General features: G+C 40.0%; 1 protein-coding gene across 1 annotated transcript in view; it reads left to right on the top strand.

Moving 5' to 3' along the window:
• Positions 1 to 25,748, top strand: part of TOP1 (DNA topoisomerase I) — a 69,623-nt gene that overhangs the window by 6,006 nt on the left and 37,869 nt on the right. The window lies entirely within an intron of this gene.

Here is a 25,748-nt window from a genome sequence, read left to right as displayed (position 1 = left end):
TTTTTACATGGCTTTGCTTAAACAAGGCACACAGTTCATTAAAGGATTCGAACACAAATTCAGATTTAATTTCAGTTACAACGGTGACTTCAGATATTTGTTGGATAGTTCATTGAATTCCAACCGCCTAAGTTGCACTGTCAGCAGAAACTGCAATAATATGTAATTATAGCAAGTACTTAACATCTCATTGACTCAAATTCCTCTGTTAATGATTTCACTGAATTCCTGTTAAAGTAATACCTGCTGAAATAGCACAAGTCACTGCCCTATTAAAGAGAGACTCTGTCAGATCTTTACTTGCGGTGTAAATTGTCATAGGTCTGCTAAAATCAGCAAAGCTCTGACAGTTTATCTGTTTTTCTGTTATTGGATTGAAGGGATGGACTTTAATGATACAGTGACTTTATTTATGAAAAGGATAATTTAACATAAGAAATGAGTGCAGATTTTTTTCTGTAGTTTTTCAAGATGGGATAGTTCCTCTTTCAATTCTGCTTGAGCTGGTTGTGCTAATATAATTTCAGATAATCCTTGCAAGACATGTGGTCATTCAGAAGTATTTATTAGCTTATTAGATTGAATTTCCTTTGCGGCTGGTAGTTTTATAGAAACTGTCCCAAGTTTTATAGAAAACCTCATGCTCCAAATCATGGGAGTGGAATATTACTTAGTATTACATATTCCACTGCTACCTGCATTTTTAAAGGCTTGTGTCTTAGATTTCCAAATCTGAAAGAGAATATTCACTGCAGAAACTTGTGTTTATCACCTTGCTTTTCTGGGGCTGTTTCATTTGACTGAGACAGCATATGACAAATACGCCCATCCATGCCTTCTCCCGGCATGACTATCAGCTCTGAGCTGTTTAGCACTGTCAGCGTTTAAATAGGTAKCATCACTAGATTTCAAAATGCTTTCTCCTGTTAAGAGAACAAGAGAAAGGATACGGACTTGCTGTTGTTTCAGCAGTGTGTGAGTTAGTTGCTGACCTGCTTTTCAAAACAAAGGGCTAGGAAATCACAACTTAAAAACAAGTTGTTAGCTACAATAGAATGGTTCCTTTTAAACAGTATTCCCAGTTGCTGCTGTCCTTACTCTGGTATTAACTGTCTACTCTAGGGATCTCCTATTAAAAATTCCCACCACATGTGCCTCTGGTGGCTCCCACTGTCTGTCACTGGTTTAACATTTGAATTAATACAGTGTTTAAGTGCTGTTCTGGGCAGAGCAGAGAGAGCCTTTTCTACTCTATGGCTCCTGCTGTTTAGTAGTTCAGCTGAACACGCTGCAGTATTGGTTTCCGAGTATGCACAAGGCTATAGCATYTTTAACACAGCATTCATTCAAAATGCACTGGCTGACATAAATACTAAATAATTCCAGTGGATTAAACAGATTTATACTTAGAAATTTTTTCATTTCAAATATTAGGGTTTTTTTAAAAAAAATAATAACCATAAAGAATAAGAGTGAAGTTGCAGTAGCATCTACTGGTGTCACAGTGAGAGGGCATTCAAGAGGTGATGTAAAAGAAGAGGTAAAAGGTAATCTTATGTCCTTCTGTCCCACAAGCGATAAAGAATGCTTGGAAGTTTCTGTTGGCTTTAGAAGGGTCAGTATACATGCGTATTTTCAAATTGAGATTTGGATTCTAAGTTTTTCTTCTACAGCTACTTAGCTGATGAACAAGTGAGAGCTCCAGATCCAAGAATGAAGGTGGAAAGAACTGAGCTTGCAGTCGGTCTTCCCAAAGCTTGTTGTTTTGTAACACATACTTAACATCAGTGATTCTCAAACTTTTTTGAGATAAAAGAAGTCTTTTGTTAAACCTCCTCCTGTACTGCAGTGTCAGCAGGAAGGATGATATGAAATATAATACACTTTTGCCAGTTCTTGCAATAAACAATGTTCTGGGAGATTCTCTAGCAAAACCAGTGGAGATCACCAGATTTGATCCACTTGGGGAAGTAGGAGACCTTGGCCATTAACAACTAACGATAGAGGTGGAGGGGGATCTGCAATGAGGAAAGATGAGCAGAGAAGGGACAGCACTTAGGGTATGTATTGCCTCTCATAAATTTGCTAGAGTTTCCTTGCAAAGGTGCAGTGATGTATTCTGTCATCCCCTGGCTTCTATGACTGCTAGAATAACACATTTCTGTGTGGAAAAGAAGAAATAGCCAAACAGCCCACATGAATACTACATTTCATACTGTTGTTTGACCCTGTGGAAGTTTYCTTTGTTCATAACTGTTGCTGAAATCCCAATGGCTTCACTAGAAGACAGACCCAGTAGTAGTTCAGCTTAGAGACATTCTGTACTGAAAACTGCTGTGAATTTGAAAACGGCCAGTTTCCAACATGGAGTCACAAGGAAAGGCAGCACTGAGCATGCTTTACTCCTGCCTCAGAAATCTTTGGAGTCAGGGGTTGGAAAATATCTGAAATGCATATCTTGATGGGATGGGGGCAGTGCAGGCTCAAATATCGGAAGCATAAYAGGAAAGTTAGTGTAGTTACTTGTCATTCAGCCTCAGCAGACAATACGTGTTCAAGAAAAAAACATATCTTTGTCTCCATTTAAACTACATAAATCCCCCTTTAAGTTTGAAGGGAGTAATCTGTGAAATTGGGATGGTTGCAATGTAAAGAGGGGATGCATCAGGACTGTGGAATGTTGTTTTAATAGAGGGATCCTGTCAATCTTTTAGTTCCCAGAGTTGCTTTCCACAAAGCTGCTTATTGGTAGATTTTTTTTTTTGATTCTTTAACAGTGTTTTTGACTATCCCTACCATGAATGTATTTGTGCATCTTCAAGCTGTTACCATATTGCTTCTGTGCAGTTGTGAGGTGTGTGGGTGTGCATGTATGTATTTTTTACCTCACACACCTTCATCAGCAAGAAGAGAGTTTTTTAGGGTGTGTTACAGAGAGAACATCTTGCTTCTCTAGGAGTATCACAGAGCACTGAGGCTCATGGTGCCCACTGGAAAATGTAGRTTTGCTCCTTTGTAATTATGTCCCGCATAGATGGTTGTCTGTTAAAGACAGATGGTCATTCATGGAATTCAGCATTGAAGCAGAATTATTCTGTAGTTAGAAGGATCTTTCCATGGCTGAGAGATTGACTTCTGCCTCAGGAAAGCTTGGAGTCTTTTCGCAGCTTCACCAAAATGTTTTGATCAGTCTGTACAGCTCACCTTTGGTGAGGTCCTACGTCTGTCTCCCTTAAAGCTCTACTGTTTAGTGAAGATATGCTGGCTGTGTGTGTGCTTTGTCAGTTGTGCTAAGTAGACATATAGCATTTTAGCGGATAGTACAACTTCATTTGTGGGAGAAATGCTCTTACCTCCTCAGCTGAGGCATAGTTCTACTTCTTTGAAATGTCCCTTACTTTCCTATAATACTATTTTATAAAATTTTTATAGAGTAAGAAAAAAATCTTGTGCCTTCCTTTTACTACTTGCTGCTTGTTCTAAAATCCTAATTGTTGATTTTCAGCATCTTACTAATTTTTGCAGCTAACATCTGGGACCTCACTAGCAGAGAATTATGCAGTGTTAGTTATGGAATAAACGATAGGAAGAAATGAAATGTGAGGTCTCGTATTCAGCAGGGGTAAGACTGCTTATAGCTTGTCCTGTCTAAAACCCATTGGGCTAAGGCGTGAGCACTGTTTTTCTGGCTGCTCTGGACTGAGCTTTCCAAATGCTCTGTAACTTTTGAAATGTTGGGCCTCTCAACTAATCAGTGTAAACTACATGGATATGGATGTTGTCTTGTGTCTATCCAAGTGTCTGTAATTTTGCAGCTGGAAGAAGTGTGCAGCAATCTCTAAATGGAATAATTTTCACATATTTTTAAAAGATTTTTCTAGTAGACATAGACCAGAGACCCGGCTTCATGGTAAAGAGTCAGAACATAATGGGAATGGAGCAATGCCTAAGCATAGATAGCTTTTTAATTTGTCCTGGCATTTGTTACTTACTCTGGCCTAACACTGCTTCTGACTCATGAGCATTTAAACTTGCAGAGTGTTATCAAGAGCCCATTTTCTTCCTTTATTTGCAGCTTTTCTTCTGTTGAAAGATAGAAGATCATTTGATTTCATTCTGATTTGAATGGCAACTTATTTTTTCCTTTGTACATAACATGGGAAAGATGACCTGTATTTCAGGGCCAGGGTGATGTGCTTTAGTTGAACTTTTTATTGATGGCAGTGCACTACTGCTCAAGTCTTATATTGCAATATTTGAACAGGGGCCAGACTTGTCAAAACAGCTGCTCATCTTCCTCTGAGGTTGCAGTTTCTTGTTTTAGAGAGATGGTTTGAGGTGGTCTAAAAAAGCCTTGGGGAGGGTGTGAGGAAACAGTGGGCACTCTTGTTTATTCCTCTGAAATGTAGTAAGTTAATCTTTAGTAAGTGTGTACTGTGGATTTTTAGGTATTGGGAGATATAGTTGAGAAACATGTGGTGTTACAACTGAAGTGCAGAGGTTACTGAAGTTTGGACAGCGTAACAGAGAGGCTTCTATTTTTGTGGTTTCCATGCAGAGTTTTATGAGGAGAAAGGTACAAATGGTGGCAGGGGATACCTGTCGCATAGGTTGTGACCTGAGATGGTTTGGACACCTGATAATCAGATATGAGTGCTATGTTCCTTGATCTGTTTTCTAGTAGATGTGAGTCAGAGGTGAGCTCTTTCTGTCCTTGGAAAGATTAGTAGTTAAGTGAGTTGGCAATTCCTTATTCCATGTTCTGGTTTTGTCTTGCCAGCTGTCAGCGTAGTCTGTATTGCTTTGTGTGCCTGACAGCCCATGGGAAGATGAAGGTTTGAATATGGAGAGAGATCTTTTGAAGCCGAGGGCAGGAAGCACAGGGGAGGGACATTCTGTTACATCTGGACGCTATGCTTGGGATTAGGGTCCTTTATGCTATACGTTGTTATCCTGCCCAAAGGCCGTACTGTCTAAATAGGCAACACAGTGGGAGACGGGAGTATTAAGCTCTTCTCAGAGGTAGAGAACAAGAACAGAGTGGGAGGAAGTGACTTCTTCCAGCACAGAAATAGATATAAAGCTGTCTGGCTAGGACTAAGGTCCAATTCCAAGTCGGACTTTTATTTTCAATTTTTAATTTTCTCTCCAGTTGGGAACTGAGATGCTTAGGGCAGGCCAGTACAAAGAAAAAAGCTGGTGTAGTTTTAGCTTATGTTGTACTTTTTTCCTTAAATGAAGTACTCATCTCAGGAGCTGAACCCTGCTCTTTTTCTGTGGTACTAATTCATCTCACAAATACTAAAATGCTGCATGATGGATTTTTCAATTAGTGGAACTGCTGGATTTGTTGTATGGAGCAGCAGCTTCCTGGTCTGTGTACTGGGGTCTGGTGTCAAGTATTTTTCAGGCTAGTCTCTTGCACCATATGTGCCACTTCGGTTTGAGTGTCTCCTAACTGTGCCTTGAGCAATAGGAAGAGCATCAGCAGTATATTATGTCTTCTACCAGTTTGAGAATCCTAGCAAGCATATGAGTAAGATCAATTATTGGAGAGATAAAACAGCTGGGATGGGCAGGTACCAGTTTTAACTTGCCTAAGAAGGTACACTTACAAGTTAGACGAGCACTCTCCATTTTAATCCGGCCTTTTGGGAAACTGGAGGCAGGAGCTCTTTGGAAAGATCCATGTGAGGGTATGATTCATTACAACACAAGCAGCATGTACAAAATGGAGGCATAGAGCAGTACTAATGATGTACTCTGAGGTTTGTACTCTAGAGTTAATGACCACCAGATGGGGACTAAAAAGCTGCCTGCTCCTCTTTTGAGGACTGAGAATGTCACTGATGCTATTAAAATGTGTTAGGTCTATCGTAACACTTCTTGTGAACAGTAAACCCCCTTATGTAGGGATCAGAGGAAGCTTTCCTTATTGGTGTTTCCCCTCTAGTGCATAGTTTTTAGCACTGGTTTTGACTGAAGATTAGGTTTCTTTAGTTTGGTACCAGTACACATTAGGGATAGAGGGCAAAAAGACTTGAGTGCTGTCTGGCAGTTGAAGAAGGTGCAAATTCTTTTCCAGTGCACAAGTGTAAATTGCCTAATCGAGAGGTAATAGGTTCATGTAACTACAAACTCAATGCAAGAGATGGACAGGTTTTAACAAAAGTGACTTTGATACTTCTGCAGGACTGCACAATCCTGTTGTGGACGTCATCTTGTTCTATCTTTTGCAGCAAAGAAACACAGGCATGAATCGGAGTCGGGATATTGCTGCTCTTAGTTCTGATACTTGCAAGCTGTCATACTGGAGCTCATTAGGTGCCTGGGTTATTTTGTCTTGCTCCAGCAGATTGAAATTTTGCTTCAGCTGTCCAGAATATCTTTGCTAATGAATGTGGATTACATGCATTTTCAAGAGTCTTTTTCACTTTTGATTTCTTATGTCCTCCTGTGTTCTTCCTGCTCCAAAACCAGGAAGCTTTTCTGAGGAGCTAGTATCTTGTCTGAGTCATCATATTATAGCTGTATGTTGCCTGCATTTTATTAAGGAAGCATAACCAAGCTGTCCTTAAAATACTTGTTTTTATGAGTAGTTAGTCTCCTAATTCAAAATGTTTTTTTTTTTTTTTCTGGAGTTGATAGCTGTCATAAACAATTAACATTTTTCTTTTATGATCAAATGGGCTTGTTCAGCATCACCTGTATCTAAAGCAAACTTATCTCCAGGTTTTAAACTATACTAACTGTCTAGATGTAAAGTCAAGATATGGCTCAGAGCTCACTTGATGCTATACGCTTGGCATCTTTCGTTGACAGTGTCTGGTCTTGGGAGAGCCCAGCGCGGTGTGGTTTGATTGACCAGACTGTGGCTTCTCTTATGGTGGATGGAGACAGGGCAGTTATCGATAAGCTGGCTATCCCAGTAATTTAATTCTTAAATTGAATAGTATGCAAAAGATGGAAGCACTTGATAACAGTCCATCAGTTTCTTCTTTCATAAATAAAAGTGTAAAGCTGTCAGTCTGAAACTTCTCCCAGCCCTTGCCTTCCCTGTCTCATGTGTCTGCCCCCTTCCCTCCCCAGCCCTCTTGTTGAGGCTTTTGTCCCATTAGCTTGTGGTACTCCTGCCCCTCATTGCTGGAGTGGGAACCCATCTGTGAAGAGAAAAAAAGTGAATGTGTTGTTGAACCGTGGCCTGAGTTAAAGCGTTCTGTCTTTCTCTGCATTCGTGAGCAGGCAACTCTTACAGCACTCATCCAGTTCAATGTTTGACTTTCGGGAATCTGATAGATTTTTGCTCAGAGCTGCTGGTGCTGTCTTTGCGTGCCGTCTGGATCTGTTCCATGTGCAGTTTGGCAAACTGCCTACATATGGTGTTGGCAGTAGGGATGGCTAGTTCAGAAGGTGGCTTGGATCTTTCAGGAATTGATCTGTTCTTGGGCTTTGCCCATAACTCATATGTGCACTTGGTTAAAATGAGAAAAGAGGCTAATGCCCTGGCCACGTGCATTTCTGAAAGATCAGGAGGAGGTTTACAAGGTCTTGGTGCGCTGAAGTTCTGTAAGTGTGTGTTTTAAATAGATTCCTTTATAGAGAAGCTGTGGAATATTGTTTGGTGAAATGAGTCCCCTCTAGCTGTATTTCCTAAGATAATGAAAGAGTGCTCAAAACAGATGCGAACCTCATTTGTTAAATTAAGTTCCTATGTTTCCCTTCTCCCCACATTTTGTAAATGTCCATCTCTTCCCGCACCCCCCCCCCAGCTCAGGAGCCTCATGCTCTAATCCAAGGTGACAAGATTTAAAATGCAAAGGGAACTTGTTATCATGTGGTTCAAGCAGTCCTCTTTGCATAACACTGATGTGTTTGTGATTTGGGAGGGCAGCAAGTTTGAGTTTCGTTTTTGTGAAGATGTCCTGGGGAAGAAGTCTGCTAACTTGCACATGGCAAATATTTACTTTTTGAATGGAACCGAAATAAATATGCTTTTTTTTCCTGAACTGAGATTTCATAGTGCCTTTTTGTGTTTATTAACAGTTTAATCTCAGAGTTGTGAAGTTTGTCTTTGGCAGTTAACTTAATTGGAGGATACAGTCAAAAAGTCTTCACTTCAGTTGTTCTTTCCCAATACAGCAAAAAGTATTACAAAATTTAGTTTTGTGTGGACCACAAACAAGTATAATGTGTGTGAGGATTTTTTTTCAATGTCTTTGAAGACTGGGAAGGTAAGTTTTCTGCTAGCTTTCGTTCTGGAAGAGATCCAGTATTCACAAGGGCTTTCCTCTAAGCACTCCTGAACTGTTTGAAATCTTAAAAATGAATGAGAATTTGTAGCATTTCTAGGTATCTCATAGGCTTTTTATTTCTATGCTCTGAAGTCAGTGTGGTTTGGTCAGGAAATTGAACTTGGTCAGTGACATTTGCTCGGTTCTTCATCACTTAAGCTATTTCTTAACTTTTTAACCCCTCTCCCCACCCAATCTTAAGAATAGTACACTTAGGCAGTGTTTGTACTGTCTTTTTAACTACTGGCATGTGATTTCCTAAACCCTATGATAGGAATTTTTTTTACATAACATGGAGAACTAAATTCAGATCAAATTACTTAAGGCAGACTGGTACTCCTAAAGGGTATCAGTACAGAAACAGGTTGTCAAGGATCGTTGTATAGTGGGAGTTGGATGATGTTTCCTCCCTGTTGGCCACTGCTGTTTTGTCTTGCATTTAATCATTACCAAAATTAGTTTTATATGTCAGATATGTATATAGTTCATAAAGCAACTTCTAAAGCATTCCTTGATGGAACAACTGCAGACTGACTTAATGTTAAGTGCACACTTTTTCTTTTCGCTGTAGTGGGCTTATCTTTTTCTGAGAACTTGATGAACTCTTACAGCTTGGTGTTAGCAAATTCTGTCTCCTTGCTTTATTTGACTGTGACTATTGCCCTCATTGTAAAAAGTGCAGTTTTTATATCAGGGTAGCTGTCTTGCTGTAAAATGCTAACAGACAAGATTGCAGTAGTTTTTACAGTGAATGTAGTGGCAAAAAGTGGCTTGTTTTATATTTTTATCTCAAGGTAACTGTTACTTTAAAAAAAAAGAAGTCTTCTCTTGTGAAAACCTGCATCAGTGTTGGACTATTCTGGTCATAGATCATGTTCTTGAGCAGAGACTACTGAATTATTTCATATTTTAAGGTTTAACTTAGTCTTGTCTCCAATTTGGGGTTTTTAAAAATACAAGGTCACTAGAAGTGACAAGTTACATTTATGATTGGTTATCATTTAATTTTTGATTTTATTATTCCTTTCCTCCAAGGGGATCTTGATCTGTTCATTGAACTTGTTAATTTGGGGAATGGAATGTGAAGTTAAGCATCTCATCTCATTTACTGATTCTCTGAATAAATTATATGCATTCATTCTTATGGTACTAGGGCTACTCATCATGTGCTTTCTCAGAAGCTTTTATTACTATATGGTGGTAGCATTAATTAAAGCTTAAGACTCCAGTATTACTATGAGATCTAAAAGGGCAGTGATATTGCATCAAGTAAAGCTGATCACAGATCAGTCATGATCACAGGAAAAATGGAGAGGTTTTCTGGTCTGCCGCGGACTGGACTACAGGAAGATAGCTGCTAACTGTAAAACAGATACAAGTTCAAAAATAAATGGTACACTTTAAAACTTTACATGCATTTCAGTTATGCCATTCTTAAACAAGTTGAGTGTATCCAGATATTGGAAATTTGGAAATCCCTGGGGCTGTTGACAAAGACTTCTCTGCTGTTTTGGATAAAGCAGAATTTACTGTGAAGGGTTTGAGCATTGTCTTCCTGCTACTGGGAACCTGGACAGCGCTTTCACCCCCAAAAGTGGTGTTGTCTAGCTCAGGCTTGAAATGCATTGGCAAGAAAAGATAGGAGAAAAATGCACGAATGCTGCTCTAGCCTATTTGCATTGGAACAAACCAACTAAATCAGCAATAGTGACTGTGGCTTTTAGGATGGTGTTACTCCTCAATGTAAAATTCATATTAAATTTTAATATATGAATGTACTTAATTTTGACTCTTATAGGAAGAATAATAAACTTAAAAAAAATCTGTCTTAATGTAATAAAACTGGCAGCCAAGAAGCTGTTAAAGGGTTGCTTTTCCTAGCCTTGTAGTTGAATCATGCAGGAATAAATTATCAGATTTTAAAGATTGTTAGGTGTTCGTCTTGTTTCCCTTGCCAATTCCTGCCATGAAATTAGTAGGTAGAAAAAAATATTTTTTAACTTTTCGTTTGGAGCTATATTATTCAATTTTTCATTTTGGATTGTATTAAAGAGGAATAACAAGATTCTTGAATCCATAGAGTTGCTTCTGTAGTGCTCTTAGGTAAAGGAGCATGTTTCTAACCCTCTCATCAACCAACCTCTTATAAAAATATTTATATAATGTTAGGCTTCATATTCAGGAAAAAATGAAAAAGTAAGGAGCATGGTCATGTTGCCATAGTCATAAAGTAAAACCTCTGATATGATAGAAGTCATTACTTAAGCACTTGAAGTGCAGTGATAACCCAGCTTTGATGACTCTTCACACCTGCAGTATATTCTCTTCAGTTTAAGCAGCTCATTTAGGGCATATGATAGAGAAGCCAACTGAAAGCTGGAAAGGGGAGGAATAGCTAATTTTCACACTTAGTTATTTCTGCATAGATAAAGAAAGGATGGGATCTGCTACCTTTAAAATTGGTAAGGGGCAAGGTAACCAGAAGCAATTGGTTCAGTTTCCTTTCCAAGGATCCTTCCTTTTTTGATAGACTTTAGTTATGAAACAAACTAGGAAAATTTGCTTCTTCCCTTCATAAGTCTCAATTGAGGGAGATGCGAGTTTTGGATCTGGAGGGAATCTGACAACCTTGGCTTGTGTATTTGATAGGATTCTGATTTCCATCCAGAGATGCAAAACAATAGGATTTTGGGTTTTTTAAAGGTAATGTACTGGCTAGAGCTTTTTTTAATTTAAGAAGTTAGAATTTTATTATGCATATTCAGGTAAGCGCAGCACATTAGCCTGCCTAACAGCAAACAGGTTACACTTTGCATTCAATTATCTGTATCAGTGTGATTTAATAGTTGCCAGCTAGTGAGACTTGACCTGGATTTAACAAAATAAACAGATTACAGATGCATAACAAGATTAAAATCAGTGACTTAAAGTACCATTTCCTGCCTGCTGCTTTAAATTGAGGACTTTTAGAGGAATTGGTGCACCTTATCTAGGAGCTGTACCTATTAGCCATTTAAGTATTGCAATTGTAGCATTGTGCATTTTAAAATATACTGTTAAAGCTGACAAGACCTACGCCACTGCAAAGGAGATGCTTCTTTCTACATTCTCTTTTTCTTCCTTTCAGAAGAGTCATGAGTAGTCCAGGAAGTGCAGAAGTCTCAACTGCCCTTAAACCTTTACCTTTTGGTTACTTGTGTGTTTTGGCTGGAATAAAGTATCTTCTTGTATATTACATGCAACAATGTCTCTGTAAGGGGGTGGGAATTGCATTTCTTCCCTCACCTTGGGAGTAGGTTGGGGCAAAGCTGTCTCTGGTGGTAAGACATTTGCAAACAACTGCTGAAATGAGCCTAGCTTGGATGAGTGGTCGCATAATTTGTCAGCCACATGAAAGGAGGTGAAATCAGTCTGTATCTGTCCGGTGCGCCCACATACTTGAAATAAATGATTGTAGATGAAAAAATATTTTGAATGAAAAAGGCTGTACGCAGAAGGAAAAAAAAAAAAGTTGGAATCAGAGCTGCTTCTACAGTGAAGAACCAAATTGTGTGATTAAAATAATACAACTTTGTCTAAAACTTTGGCCACTCTTCCCCCATCAGTGTAGCTTAGTATGCATGATACTAAACAAGCAGCAGAAATATTTGACTTGAGGACTTGAAACAGTGGTACAGTTTGGCAGAGGTGATTTCAAGACTGTACCAAATATGTTCTGCCTTGTAGACTCAATTTATGCTGTGATAATGAGGACTACAGAGACCACGTGTTGTTCCCAAGCATGCTGTCACCTCAGGCCTTCTCTGACTGCAGCAAGCAGGAGATGAGCACTGTCCAAAGCTGCCTTATGTTGTGAAGGGATGGTTAATAAAAGATTTTGAACAAATGGCATTAGCGTGTCTCCTCTGAGGACACTAAACACAGCTCATACTACTCCCATGTGCATAAACTGCGTGCGAGATCCTGACTGTTGACAGGAGTCTTAGTCATTGACTGCAGTTGGGGAAGCATTTCGATGCGACTGCTTTTTTTGATCTTCTGTGAAATTTTTGCTTAGGGGAGCCCTTGTTCTGGGTCAGACCCAGTATAGCCAAACATACCAGGCCTGTCCTTGTGTGCTGTTGGTTTGAATACTGGCTCTGTTTGAGCTACTGTTGAGACATCACTCTTGCAGTGGGGCAGTGTCAGGATTTCAGGGAATCTTTACCAACTTCTTTTTAGTGAATCCAAAAATGCTAGTGATTTACAAGAACTTAGTGCATAGCCTGCAAGTGAAAATATTTTTCTCATTGACACCATTGCAGTGTAATATTCCTGACAACAGAGCAGTTCTGCTGGCTAATGCACTTTTTAGAACTGAAACTTTTATTCTTCTTATGGCCCCAAATCCTATCAACCTCCTTATTTTTCTAATACAGCTGAAGTTTCCGTTATGATCTCTCAGGACTAGGAGTTATAGTTGTTTCTTGGTCCTTTTTCCTGGTTCACCTGTCATGGAAGTTTGACTGTGTGCAGTAAGCAGCTGTTGACTTCGTATCACAAATTATGTTGTTCACGCCTTTCTAATGACAGTATAAAGAGCAGTTGGAGGCGGAAGAACCTTCTGTTAGGGGCAGTGACTCAGGCTACGCGTGGAATACAGTACACGAAGTTCTCTGCAGTGTGAATGTGTCACAGATTGCACCAAAAGATTTTCTTTGCTCTTGACCCAGTCTCCTGAAGTGACTCTGAGCTGTTCCCCAGGCACTTCTTTGTCAAAACCCTCTAGCAGATGATTCAGCCCACCTGTTCGTGACGTGATGCAGACAGGAGAACAGTCACTGCACCTCTAAGCTGGGATTTGCTGAGGTGTGAAGGAACTGCAGAGATTTGTCTCAAGAGAAGCTATGCCTGTTTCTCCAGGAGGCTGTGGAACAGCTAACATGGAGAGCAGAAGAAAGCCTCTGATGTAACTGCACTCAGCTGCTGACAGAAAGTGAGTGTTTTGGGCCATGTGGCCTTGCACATCCTTCATGAGAAGGAGAGGGTTGAAAAGCAATCTGTTGTCCCAAAACTTCCGCAGCTCGAATTGCTCGGCAAGAACTGTGAAGGAAAAGGGCTTCTATGAACCAGAAAAATAAGGGTTAACTGAGCCATTTTGCTTTGGATTATGTTGAAGTAAGGGATATGTTATCTCATGCAGTTGACTGATTGCTCCGAAGTCTAAACAGGACTGTAAATGTTGCAATTGCTGTGCTGTGGAGAGCCCTTCAGAAGAACCAGGGCAGAAGGCAAGCGGAGGCAGGAGTGCCTCTGGTTCTTGCTTGCGAGTGCCTTGAGTGACCCTGGGCAGCAGTTCCTGTTGTCTTTGCTTCCAGGGCGTAATGTCTCCCATTGTCTTTTATTGAGACGAGTGTGTCAGACAAGTGCTGTGCGACAGATTCTGTGCTAAACCTTGGGTCTGTGCTAAAGGTTTGTTGCTTTCTAACTCTGAAAACAAGATAGGTCTCTCTTGCGTTATCCATCTGAATCCCCTTAAATTTTACCTTCTTTCATAATTTTCAACTACTCTTATGCTCCTGGATGCTAGACTGGTCCAGTCTTTCTCACTGAGCCTGCTTCTCCTAGCTTACATCTGCTATGTTACCTGCATTTCACACAATAGGGAGGAAACTGTGATGTGAATTTGGAGAAGGGTGGGATTAGATGCTCTGGTAGTTGTTCAGTGTTAGTGGATTTAAAGGAAACCCACAGGGGAAACCTGCCTTTAGCTACCACTTTATGCAAAAAAATATTTTTTCAAAGCTGATTCTCTGTTGGGTGTTCCTCTGGCAACATAATTTTATATGTCCGTAAGTCCTCCAGACTCCCTGTTTGTCCTGTATTATATGTCTGGTAGCAACTTAGAATACAGATTTGTTTGTAATGAGTGCAAGGCTTTTGAAACAAAAGAGATAATGAAGCTCAAGCTTGTTGCTATTCATTGCTTTTACATTTTGCATTTTGGATCTGGTTGCGATATTCAGGTGCGGGCAAAGCTGGCTTTGTAATGGGCCACTGGCTGCTACAATTGTCTAACTTTCCACTTTTCTATCTGTTTGGACCTTTTTGCTGACCCTGAAAAGTAATTCTGAGCTAGTTTGAGGCGGGAGAAGGAGGAATTCGATGCTTATTGAGAGCAAGAAGGTGGTGGAGATGATGACAGCCGGAACTGAAGCAGGCGTATACCATGTAAACTTCCACACGCTTTCAGTACAGCTTTATTTCTAGAGTGTCCTAGAACAGTCCCAAGTCCCATACTGCTCCTTCGGTGGACTTTCCCTAGGCAGTATTCTTCTTGGCCTAATTCTGGACTCCTGTTATGCAGAGCTGTGGTGGGTGATGGCTTGTGAAACTATCAGGCAAAAGTGTATCTTCAGTTTTGCTGCTTCAAGATGTGCACGCATGCAGTGCATAACTTTGTTTATACATGAGAGTACAAACTCATAAACTAACAGGAAAAAAAAGCTGAGCTATTTCTAGCCCAGTAAGGGAAGGAAGGAAAGTGTGTTAATATGCAAGGTATTCAAAATTGGAATGAAGGGGGCTATGAAAAAAAATACTTCTACTCATAATACAATGTAGCCTTATAAGAATAAATATCACTAAGGACAAGAACAGGATTGTTCCTATCTTGTTTTCTTAAGAGACCACTCCTGACTTTCCTCTCTTTGCCAACAGCATTTTAAGTTGTACGCTAATGCTGGCAGTTTCCATAAAGTTTTAACTTGCTGTTCTGTTTTATTCTGCTTGGTTAATGGGAATATACTAATGGGTTTCATTCTTTGGCTCTTATTTATGCAATTACATGAGAATGTTTTACATCTTGGGAATCCCTGGAAACACATGTTTCTGTTCACATTGGATTTTTTTCATTTTTGAATGCAAATAATGGGTTGAAATTTCATTGTTGCCTCTCAGTTGGGAGCCCTTTGGCATGTGTAAGAAGCAGCTATTAATTTAGCCTTTTTGTACTGATCAAGCATGTATTTTCATGCTTTATAAGGCTCCCCCAGTCTTGTCCCTTATGTAAAGTCTTCTAGTGCAATTCTGCTTGCAGTGAGTTTATGTATTTGCTAAGCAGCGACTAAGATAAGCTGTGGAGTAGGCATATCTGAATAAGCCCATCTTTCAGAAGAAACCAAGTAAAAGGTGCTTACAGCTCATTAGAGTTGCTGCTGCTGTCTTCCCTCTCAATTAGTTGTTTTGCTATATACTTTGCTAAAATGCTTGCAATGTAGGGGCTTTCCTGAGGTCAGCATCCCTTTACACCATATAGCTATCTCAATTACATTAATTATCCATATTGAGAATATTTGGTACCTCTCTAATGGAAGAAAAAAATGAGGTGCATAGAAAATAAGTGACTAGTCCAATGTGGCTGAAAGAAATTTGAACAAGGGCTCAAAACAAGTGCACTGAATAATATCAGTTCTTCCATTTGTGAATAGACTTTCACAGCATGCCTTGCTTAGCTACCTAATTTCTGTAGATTTGTTTAGAGTGATAAAATGCCAGCAATGACATTTGCTTCAGGTTAACTTCAGCCATTCATGCCCTGGAGGCTTCAGTCACCGCAAGATAAGGATGATCAGTCTATGGTGGTTTGGGTTTTTTTTCTTGTTTGTTTTGTTTTGTTTTCCTCCTGTTCTCCTGAATCAATCCATGGATCAATCCAAAATCATGAATCAATCCTAAATCAAAACCAAGCCCTAAAGTTTGGAAGGGATAAACGAGTGTAGAGCTTAGCTTGCAGAGTTGGTCTCATGCCCGCCGTGCGCTCTCTCGCTGTTAGCAGTTCTGTCACATTGTTTACCTTTCTTCCTTAGATTGAAGTTGCCCTGGGGTTTCGGTGGAGCAGAAGGTGCGTTAATCTTGTTTTGTAAACTTTGTATTTTGAAATGCTGTGTAAGATCCTTGCTTGCATAACAGAACGCTGCTGAAGAGAAAGTGGAACTTGTCAGGAAGCTCACAGGAACTATTCTAAAGGACAGAAAGGCTGGAGCTGTTTTTTTAGTTATTTGTCTCTAAGTATGCCTCTATTTAGATTCCTCACCAAGTCATTCCACAGGTTTCTTACTTCCCCTCTGTTGTTCGGCAGCAAAGAATACAGGGCCTTGGGATTACAGGATTAACAAAGAATGCAGCAACTAAGGGGTCTGTCTGGTTGCTGAAGCCAAGTTTCCTAGCACAGTCCTTTTAAGGAAAAGGCCTTAATATCTGTCCCTGTGAGTATCTTTTGCTTCAAGTAATTGTTGAAACATGGAGAGGGGTTGTAAGGTCATTAACTTCACTTTTTCTATAAAAAACAAAAAAAGCTCCATTTTCAAGCTTTGGGAGGGCAGAATTGGATGCTATGTTGTGTCATTTGGTCCCACTGTTCTGGCTCAGCCTGGTTGTTTGCTTTCAGCCTCCTTTATGAAAGGAAAAGTAAAGTCAAAGGATTCTTGCATCCTGAGTAATTGTAGCCTGGAAAATAGGTTAACTGACACCTAGTCTGTGATATATTTCTTTATTTGGACTCTTGGAAAGAGAAGAATGCATTCTAGAGGAGTCTTGCTTTATTAATAAAGTTGCTTCATTGGGAAGGATAAAACACTGATTATTCTGCTGTCCTTTTCCAAACTCCTTTTTTCATGAAGCTTCTGTTCTATTTTTTTTTCTTCTTCCTTTTTCCACTCTTCTGCGATTGGAAGATGAATGACAGAGGATCTGAAGCTTCAAAACCAAAACCTGCTTTGGGTATTCTCCTTGCACTTAGTCAAAATTAATTGAATTGTTTTGCAGCAAAGTATAAAACTTAGGTCTTATTCTGGTTTATGGAAGGAAGCAGTGGATTTCTTTCTTAAGCACTGTTGAGAAAGTGTCAACCTCCCTGAACTGTTGCACCTGGCACAGTGATGCACCTGAGGTAAAATAATTTTGTAACAGCACTGTAACTTTGTTTGCATTTGACATCAGGGATGTAATGGGATTTGGATATAGTTATCTGGCATCTGTGTAATTGAGACCAGGCTGTTTCAGTCTGTAGTATAGGTACAGGCACATTTGTAAAAAATTGCAGGCCAAAGAGGGTCTGTAGCAGGGTTTCGCCAGAGATGCCTTTGAACACTGGCAAAGGGTTGCATGTTACGTGGCTTTTAAAAGGTAACCTCATTAAGTGTGGCACTCTAAATGAGCAAGCRAAAGCCCCGCAGACTTGTTTCAATATCATTGTAGTTGTTTTCTTCCTTGAGACCCACTGAAAACTCGAATCCTGTTTCTTTTATTGAATCTCTTGCTTAGGAAGCATTGCTTCCCCAAACTCTGTGTTTCTGTTAGAGTAGATGTCACTGTGGATTCTCACTTCCAGTCTGAATTATTCTGATGTAGGTAATGGCTGATGGTGATCCAAATCATGGGTCTTGTTACTTTAGTAACTTTCATTTCAGGATTCTGAATATTTTGCAATCAGTTATCAGAAAAATACGATAGCACAGTAAACAGACTTGCAATGCCTTTCCAGATAAATAGGTCTTATACATAGTCTATGGTTGCATAAATAGGTCCACTGGGTCAAAAAGTGACTTATCCAGTTTCACAAGGGAAGTTTATTTTAGATTATGGTTTTGTGCTCCAGAACATCATTTGGGATAACACCATCTCTTTTCTCTGAACAATACCTTCTGGGTGTGTGTTCCATTTTTGACTTTTCTAGTTGCATATAGATGTTTTCCACTTTCTTTCACACCTCCAGTTCTGTTTTCTTTCAGTCTGTCCTGTGTTACTGGGAAAGGTGTTGCCTCTGATACCTGGATGCAATTCTGTTTTCTGTCCATTAGTTTTTCCTCTCTTTCTGGGCTTCAGCAATGGTAATCTGTTTAAACAAAGTCCAGAGGCACTGTGCAATCCATTGGTGGAATACCATGATCATACTGTGAGTTCCTACAACAGGGATGCAAGTATTTTATAAAAATTTAAACCTCTTCCAAATTGGTTAGGTGGGATTATTGTACACTCCTTTAAAACTRTTATATCAAAACATGTAAATTCAGATGACTTCAGTTATGACTGATCTAACGATGAGGATCTTAATYCCCTGTGCTCCAGACTGTTCCACTTTCTCCATACAGTTGGTCTCCTGAGCTGTATGGAGTCTGCAACTGCATTTTTGCACCTCCRCACAGTAGTTGCTTCCTCAAATACACAGTTTATAAGATGACCAGAACCTCTACAAAAAGCAACCCTCTTACACGTGGGATTGCAGTTGCCAGTCTAGCTAATCTGGTAACCAAGTCACTATTCATAATAAAGGTCTTGGATAACTGCTCAATGTTATGATCTTTCTTCTTGTTGATGTAAGCTATGTATTGTAAAACTCAGTGCGACAGTAAATCATTTTGATTGGATGCCTAAGGCAAAATCATCTGTGCCAGAATTTGAAGTGTTTTAGATACCTTGAACTGCATTTCATATGTTTGAATGTTCATAGCCCTTCTAGGTATCATTTCAGGAACTGAACCTTGATAATTTTCATAATAGTCTCTTCATATTCAATTATTTTAGAACTCTGAAGTACTAAAATACTCTAATGTAAATTGACAAAATAAATTGTAACAAATTTTGCCAGCTGGAGACTTAACATAAGCCTTTTCCAGATCATCTACAGTTTTAAGAAGGCAACTTTTGAGAAGTGCCTGTGAGGGAAGAGAAACAATGGTTAAAATGTTCCATTTAGGTCATACAGTGTCTTCTTGCTTCACTTATTTTTGCATCGCATCAGGTGAGGAAGTAAGCAGCCCAAATAGTAAAAAYGCTGTAGTTGTGTGGTAAAGGGCCTAACACTCAGGTATTTCAGCTCGAAAGGGACTAACCGTTTCTCAGGTGACAGGAAGGCCCATGAGAAGATTTTGAATTTGACCAGCTGTCAAATGTTCCTGGATTATCTCCCTTTCAGCTGCATAATTTAGCAATGAAACTGGAGAAATCTCCTCTAAGATGCTGTTCAAAATAGCCAAACTTTCCTCTCCTTTCCAGACGATAGGCTGAAGTGACACATACATGCAGTCAACCCAYTATTTTTTATATTTTTATATAAAATGTCTTCTATCCTGATTGTAAAGAATTTCATGCTTATGCCTCAGGTTCAAGCTGGGTGAACACTCTGGTAATGGAAAGAGCCACATATTCATAAAAAACAGTAATCTTAACGTCTTGAAAGCTTGTATGCTTCACTTATAACAAATACCAAGGCATTGAAMTTAACTTGGGACAGAAATTTCATCTCCTGAGCTAAAGCAGGAAGGGTGTTAGTGGAGTAACAAGCAGTTAAAAAGTTTTTCCTAGTCATGAGCATGATTAATTTTTCCCACTGTCTGTGTCTTAAGATTTGGGCACAAATTTCAGCCCCAAGATTTAAGATAGTAAGATTAAATTGCCCTTCTGGACGTAAGTGTAGCAAAGCTTTTAGATAATGCTTAAAGCTCTTTTTTCTCACACTGGGTTTTACATAAGTGGGCAAGGAGATGGGTGCAGGGGGAAGTAACCTGTTCCCTGCGATAACAATAAACCATCCATTTATGGTGCTTTGGTTCATGGCCAGAAGTTGTTACCTGAGTTTTCTAATAGCTTATGGTCAGGTGTTGCTGCTAGTGTAAAAGGTAGTAAAGTCCTAGTGTGCCTTTCCAGCCCAGAGGACAGCAAAAATACATGTATGAAGGGCTGAGTTTTTATTGTGCCTTTCCTTTTGCAGAAGGGAATGGCAGCTTCTCTTTTATAACTAAAGTGAAATAAGCTACTACACTTCTTTCCAGGTTTTTTGTTAAATAACCCTGAGAGATGCTTAGTGAAAATATGGCAACTCTTTTGGGTGCAGAAGGCTTTTGGGAAGGGCTGAAATGCTGGTGCCCACATGGCAGCCGCAAGCTGCTTCCAAATTGAATGYCGTTCAGTTCCCACCCATTTCCACTTCGTATCTCCTTCCCTTTCTTCCTACCCTGGCCCTTTGCTTGTCATAAGATCAAATTGGGGCAAAACTCCTCAGTTCTAACTTGCTTTTGATCTAACTTGGACAACTTTTTGGTCTTGTTCACTCAAATATTTTGTATTCTCTCTCTGGAATAGTTCCAAACCCACAAAAACCTCCTTCCCCCACAGCTGCCCCAGTTGCCAGTTGGGTGCACAACTCCTGACCAGGCTCTGCAGGCGGGTCGCAGCATCCCTGCCCTGCTGGGGGGCCTGGCAGGTATTTGTCCAGTATGTTCCACCTGGTGAGTCCTCGGTGTTGTGGGGTTGCCCTCTCCTCTGCCTCTTTATCAGTTCATTCTTCATCTAACTTCACCCAAGCCTTTCCCTGCTCTTTCTGAGACCTTGTAGTACTCTAACTTGTTTAAAATTATTTATTTTTAAATATCTATATGTCATGTTAAATATCTAAGCTAATCTTAAAGCTCCTGGCTCTTTTTGGGAAACCCTTACTATAGGACTGCTTTCCTGGGGCCATCCCCCTTTCATTGGGGCTTCCCTCTGATGCCATTCTGTTTTGCTACCTTCTCAGAGATGGAAACTTCTTTCTTCATCATCTTCTGAGCTGTTTTTAGTCTGAGAAGCTCTTTTCTAGCCATTCCTAAAGGGTGTCATTTGAGTGGATTTGATAATTGATAGCTTACCAAGGAGTTATTTGAGTACTGACTCCTGTTGACTCTTTTTTTGCCAGTATAAAGTTTACACAGTGCATCACACTTTACAAAACTGATTTAATAAAATTTAGAGCCCTATAACACTTCTGTCTAAGGCTTAAGTCTGAATATTCAGAACTCGATCAGGTGTGTTCCCCCCCCCCCAAATAATGAAAAATATACTGTTTAATTATCTCAGAAAATATGCATGTGATTGTTGAATTGTTCCAAACCTAACAAATCTAATCAAATAAAATTGGTGATTTCTCCTTTATTTGACATAACTTTGCCATTACAAAAGAGGAGCAGTTTATCATTATCTAAAGAAAAGATTCTAGAGAACAGAGGCTTATATGTAAAATTAACTGATTTAAAGTATGTTTAAGAAGTTAGCAGAAGATGACTAACTTTGAATTTGGGATTAATTTATAATCAGTCAAGTGCCTGCTCTGGAGGTTGTGAATGTAAGCTAATTCGCCAGGTTTCTGACATCACTATGCAAAACTGCAAGTCACCATTAAAAGAACGGTTTTACAGTGGTATTTCTGGGCTGTCTAATCACAGTGAAACAATTGGGGTGCTGCTGGAACCAGAGGGAAAAATCTTAGAAGTCGCTATTTCCGGAACCTGCTAAAACATTTCAAAAGAACAAAGGCTGCCAACAGAAGCCTTTCTGCGAGCAGGTTAATGAGATATTCAAATTGTGCCCACCATAACTTAAAGAAGGTGAACCCAGGACAGTAAATATGGAAGGCTAATAGGTATTTTTGGAAAAGCTACTGTTGACTAGAAATTGGGGTTGCCAAGTGTTAATTTGCTGGCTATCTCACTTAATTTAGGAGAAGTGAGAAGGGCCAGATTGTTGCTCACATCTTAGTGCTTGAAAAGACTTCTAAATTTCTTTGAGGAAAAGGGGGTAAAATGGAAGTGGGATAAAAATGAGAAGTGTGAATGGGATAAAATGGAGTCTGTATGATCCCGTGTCATGTGCCAGCAAGTTTCTCATATGAATTAAAACAGTATAGCCCCACCGAATTTGCTTTGGTGACCAGGCCGTTCATTCTGTTAAGCCAGGTGTCTGGGTATCTAAGCGGGCTGTTTGCCTTTCTATCRGTTGGCACTCTTGTCTCTCCAGATACCGACTGCCTGCTGGAGGCTGCTTGTCTTTGCTTCATCTCTGTYTTGTCATGCTGTAGTTAAAACCATGCCTAACCTTTTACAGCTCTGTTCCTGGATAATGAGTAAAACTTCACTGTTCCAGTAATACACCCATGCGAGTATTGCAAAGAGGGTAATGACTCAGCCTCTCCCCAGAGCCTTAAGCGGCGGGGGGGGGGGCAAAGCAGGGCCACAGACCAAAAGTGCTTAGGACTTCCCATTCTTAAATCAGGCGTCCTTTTAATTAAACGGGGTTAAAAGCATGAATCAACATACAAAAATTCAGAGCTGCTCGTGATTGTTGGAGGTACAGAGGCAATAGCAGGAATAGTACGGGGCTGTGGTAATCTTTTGGAGGCGTACCAGGCTCAGCATTAACAGGCAGAGATCGAGTGCCAGGGCCGTCAAGCTTTCTAGAACAGAAGAGGTGCCAAAAGCTCTGTTTGGGTTAGCGGATACTAAAGGGAGAGCTTTGGGGTAATGGATCCTTGCCCAGTGAGCRTAACCCCTGTCCCTAGTATAACCTTGACACTAGAGAGAGACTSTTTGATTTCTGAAATCCTTTAGATATCTTACTAGTTTTGGGGGGTTTCAGCTTTGCTAACACTAGAGTGTGGACTCTGCTAATAAATACTCCTGGTGAAGTAATAGTATTTATCTCCTTGTTTAGCATTAGAGAGAGCAGATGTTTAAGTGAAGGCGTAAAAGGCAGGAAACAAATTAAATGTGTGTGATGCTGCATGTGACTTTGTTCTGGAGCTCATATGAGGCTGGATCTAGTCAACTGTTAATCAGCTGTAAGCTGGGAGAGTGTTACTGGAAACTGAAATAGAAATAAATACACTGAATAGATCAAAGAAGATACAGTAGCAGTCATGAACACTTCCCTTGATTGCTTCTGAGTCGATGAGATTTGTTGGGAGGTGGCCCATAATACACCCCCCCCCCAAAAAAAAAAAAAAAGTTTCCCTCCCAACTCAGTTATCTGTTGCCTGTCTGCTTGAGTTGGAGATGGTGCTATATGGGTTTCTGTGATGTGGCTACATGAACTGGAATGAAATGGCTGAACTTGTTTCATGTCAGCCACCAAATAACCATCCATTTGGGCTCTTAGATAAAGTCAGTTTTGGCAAGAAAGCGTTCCCCTGTGATATGCCAAAAAGAAAATCCTGTGTCGTTTTTAACTATCCAGTCTGCTGTACTACTTTCACCTCTGCCCTCAAAAAGAAGAAGAAAAAAAAAAAGGAGACAGAGCGCTTTAATGCTCTCTGATGACATGCATGTGTTAGCTAAAGACTGCTTAATAAACCCCTTTGAAGTCCTCTTTCTTAACCTACCTCATGGCATTGTGTCWGAAAGGAACACCATTGATCTGAATACTAGGCAAATATTGTAGAATAATTTAATTCCTGGGAGGTATTTCCACGAGGTAGTACACCCACCAGCATGGAAGTACCGAATTTACAAGTATTTCTCAGTCTGTTCAGGGGCAAGTACCTTTCCAGTCTTAACTGTGCTGTGGCTAAAGCTCTCCTGCCACTTTCTCCCTTCTGCTTTTAAGAATAGTCGAACAACCTCCAGCYGCTTCTGCCTGCCTTTTAGCCAAAATACTCTGTGAAAGGCCTTYCTGCTAGAAATCCTTTAGTATGTAGCAAAGGAAAGCTAAGGGAAGGCAAATGTCGCTAAGCAGAACTAGTGTCACTGGTCAGGAACCTTTTTACAGCTCTACCAGACTCTCACTGCCTGAAAATACTGAATCATTGTAAACAGTACAGAGGTTGGAGGAGATATCAAAGACTGACTCCAGTGTTTCCAGGGTATAGCCCTGGACCTACTTCTAAAGAGCAAATGTCTGTTTCAGCAGGAAAGCACATGAGTTGGGTGGAAGGGAATCTGGAGATGAAGGTAAAAGACTGTTCCTTTTTGCAGTGTTTAGCAGAAAATAATCTTGCTGTTCTAAGCTCTAAAGAGAATAGCGTTGAGCACAGCTGCACACATTTTCCATCAATTGGTTGATAGAAAAAAAATTGATTCCATGCTGGTATGTGCCTCCTTATAAACTGAATATGTTATAAAATGAGTGTACATCGCTCTATGTATAGCATGATGGTTTTTCTAGTGTTTTACCTATTCATCAAGTGTAAATAGATGGTTGTTCTCTTCAGCCAGTGCTTCAGGAATCAGTGAGCAAACTGTCTGTGAACTAGAACCCAGGCAGTTTCCAAGCGGTCTGAGCTTCCARACTGAACTGAAGAATCATAAGTGTGACATGAGCTGCCAAAACATTTTTGCCCATGAAACGTGTGCTGTCCTAGTGGGAAGGAGAAGGGCACCAAGAAATTGCTTCTTGGCAGTTCAGAGAGTGTAGGTGTCCTGTCCCCACGCAGTTTGCTAGGAGATTGCTGCAAAGCTCCAGCCTGCTGTGAAAGATTTTGCTGTTTAGGTACTTGAAAATTCTTAGGTGGTTTATGCTGCAATACCAAATGTCCCACATATCCTGCCACTTGCCTGTATATCAAAATATAGAAACTCAATCTTGCTCTTTAAATATAGCTACTGTATACATGAAAGCACTAGGAAGTTCAGGAGGATCAAGGAAAGATGCAGAAGGCAAAYTGAATGTCAACTTTCATATGTTGCTTTATGTTGTCCTGTTGCAAGTGTCTCAAAACAATATCTGAAGATACAGAAAACAGTAGATTAAAGTCGAATTCTGTGGAAATATGACTGCTGGTATGTTTCCACCAAAACCAGTTGAAAGTTTTTGAGGGCTTAAGAACTGGTGTTGGTTAAAGAGRAAATGAACTTGTGGTAAAAGCACCACAAGACTTGGAGTGAGGAGGGTGAGATCTGCTTCTGGCTCTGCAATGCATTTCCTATCTATGAAAGAGTCACAAAATCCTTGTGTTGCAGTTTCCTATTCTTAGCGTGGGGGTAGTAGCTGTTATAGAGGCATAACTTCTTTACAATTAATTAATCATTAGTACCTTACATCCAGGAATCTCTGGAAATGCTGGCACTGTTATCTGAAAGCAGTTGCCAAAATCAGCATAGTCTTTTAGGTTTCCTGAAGAGCTACTTAATTTTAGGGCATTGAGAAGCACATACCGAGAAAGACAGGAGGCTCTTCAGGCACACACACTTACTTCCCAGCATCAGAGGAGTAATGACCTTGACTCGTAAATGGTTGTGCCTCTTGAGGTGGACTTGGTATGGTAATTCAGCCTCAGCTCCTTCCTGACCGACCTATAAAGGACATTTGCAAACATGTTTAGGTCCTTAAATATGTTTAGTTATAATTCAGACTATGTTATTGTTTTTCCTGTGCTGGTTCTCTATTTCTTTTGGTGCTTTAAAGAACTTCGTTGTTTATTGTACAGTTGGCATTGAGGATGGGAAAATGGCTCCCTGGAAGTGGAAATTGAAAGCATTAAAGTCATTGTATTCATATAGATTCACTTGAGTATCATCTCCCATCTTTCTCCTGTCACTTCATTTGGGCCAGTCATAACCTCTGTAGGTGGCTTTCCACCAGCACGTACTCATCAGAGCTGTCATGCTTAATTTTCCTGGTGGATCTGATATCGCAGAGATAAGCATCTCTGCAGCAGAGAACCATGAGGCG

Source organism: Apteryx rowi, unplaced genomic scaffold, assembly GCF_003343035.1.
Source record: "Apteryx rowi isolate R43461 unplaced genomic scaffold, aptRow1 scaffold_44, whole genome shotgun sequence".
Classification (NCBI taxonomy): Eukaryota; Metazoa; Chordata; class Aves; order Apterygiformes; family Apterygidae; genus Apteryx; species Apteryx rowi.
Note: the sequence above shows the minus strand (reverse complement) of the source record. Positions and strands in the feature narration are given on the sequence as shown.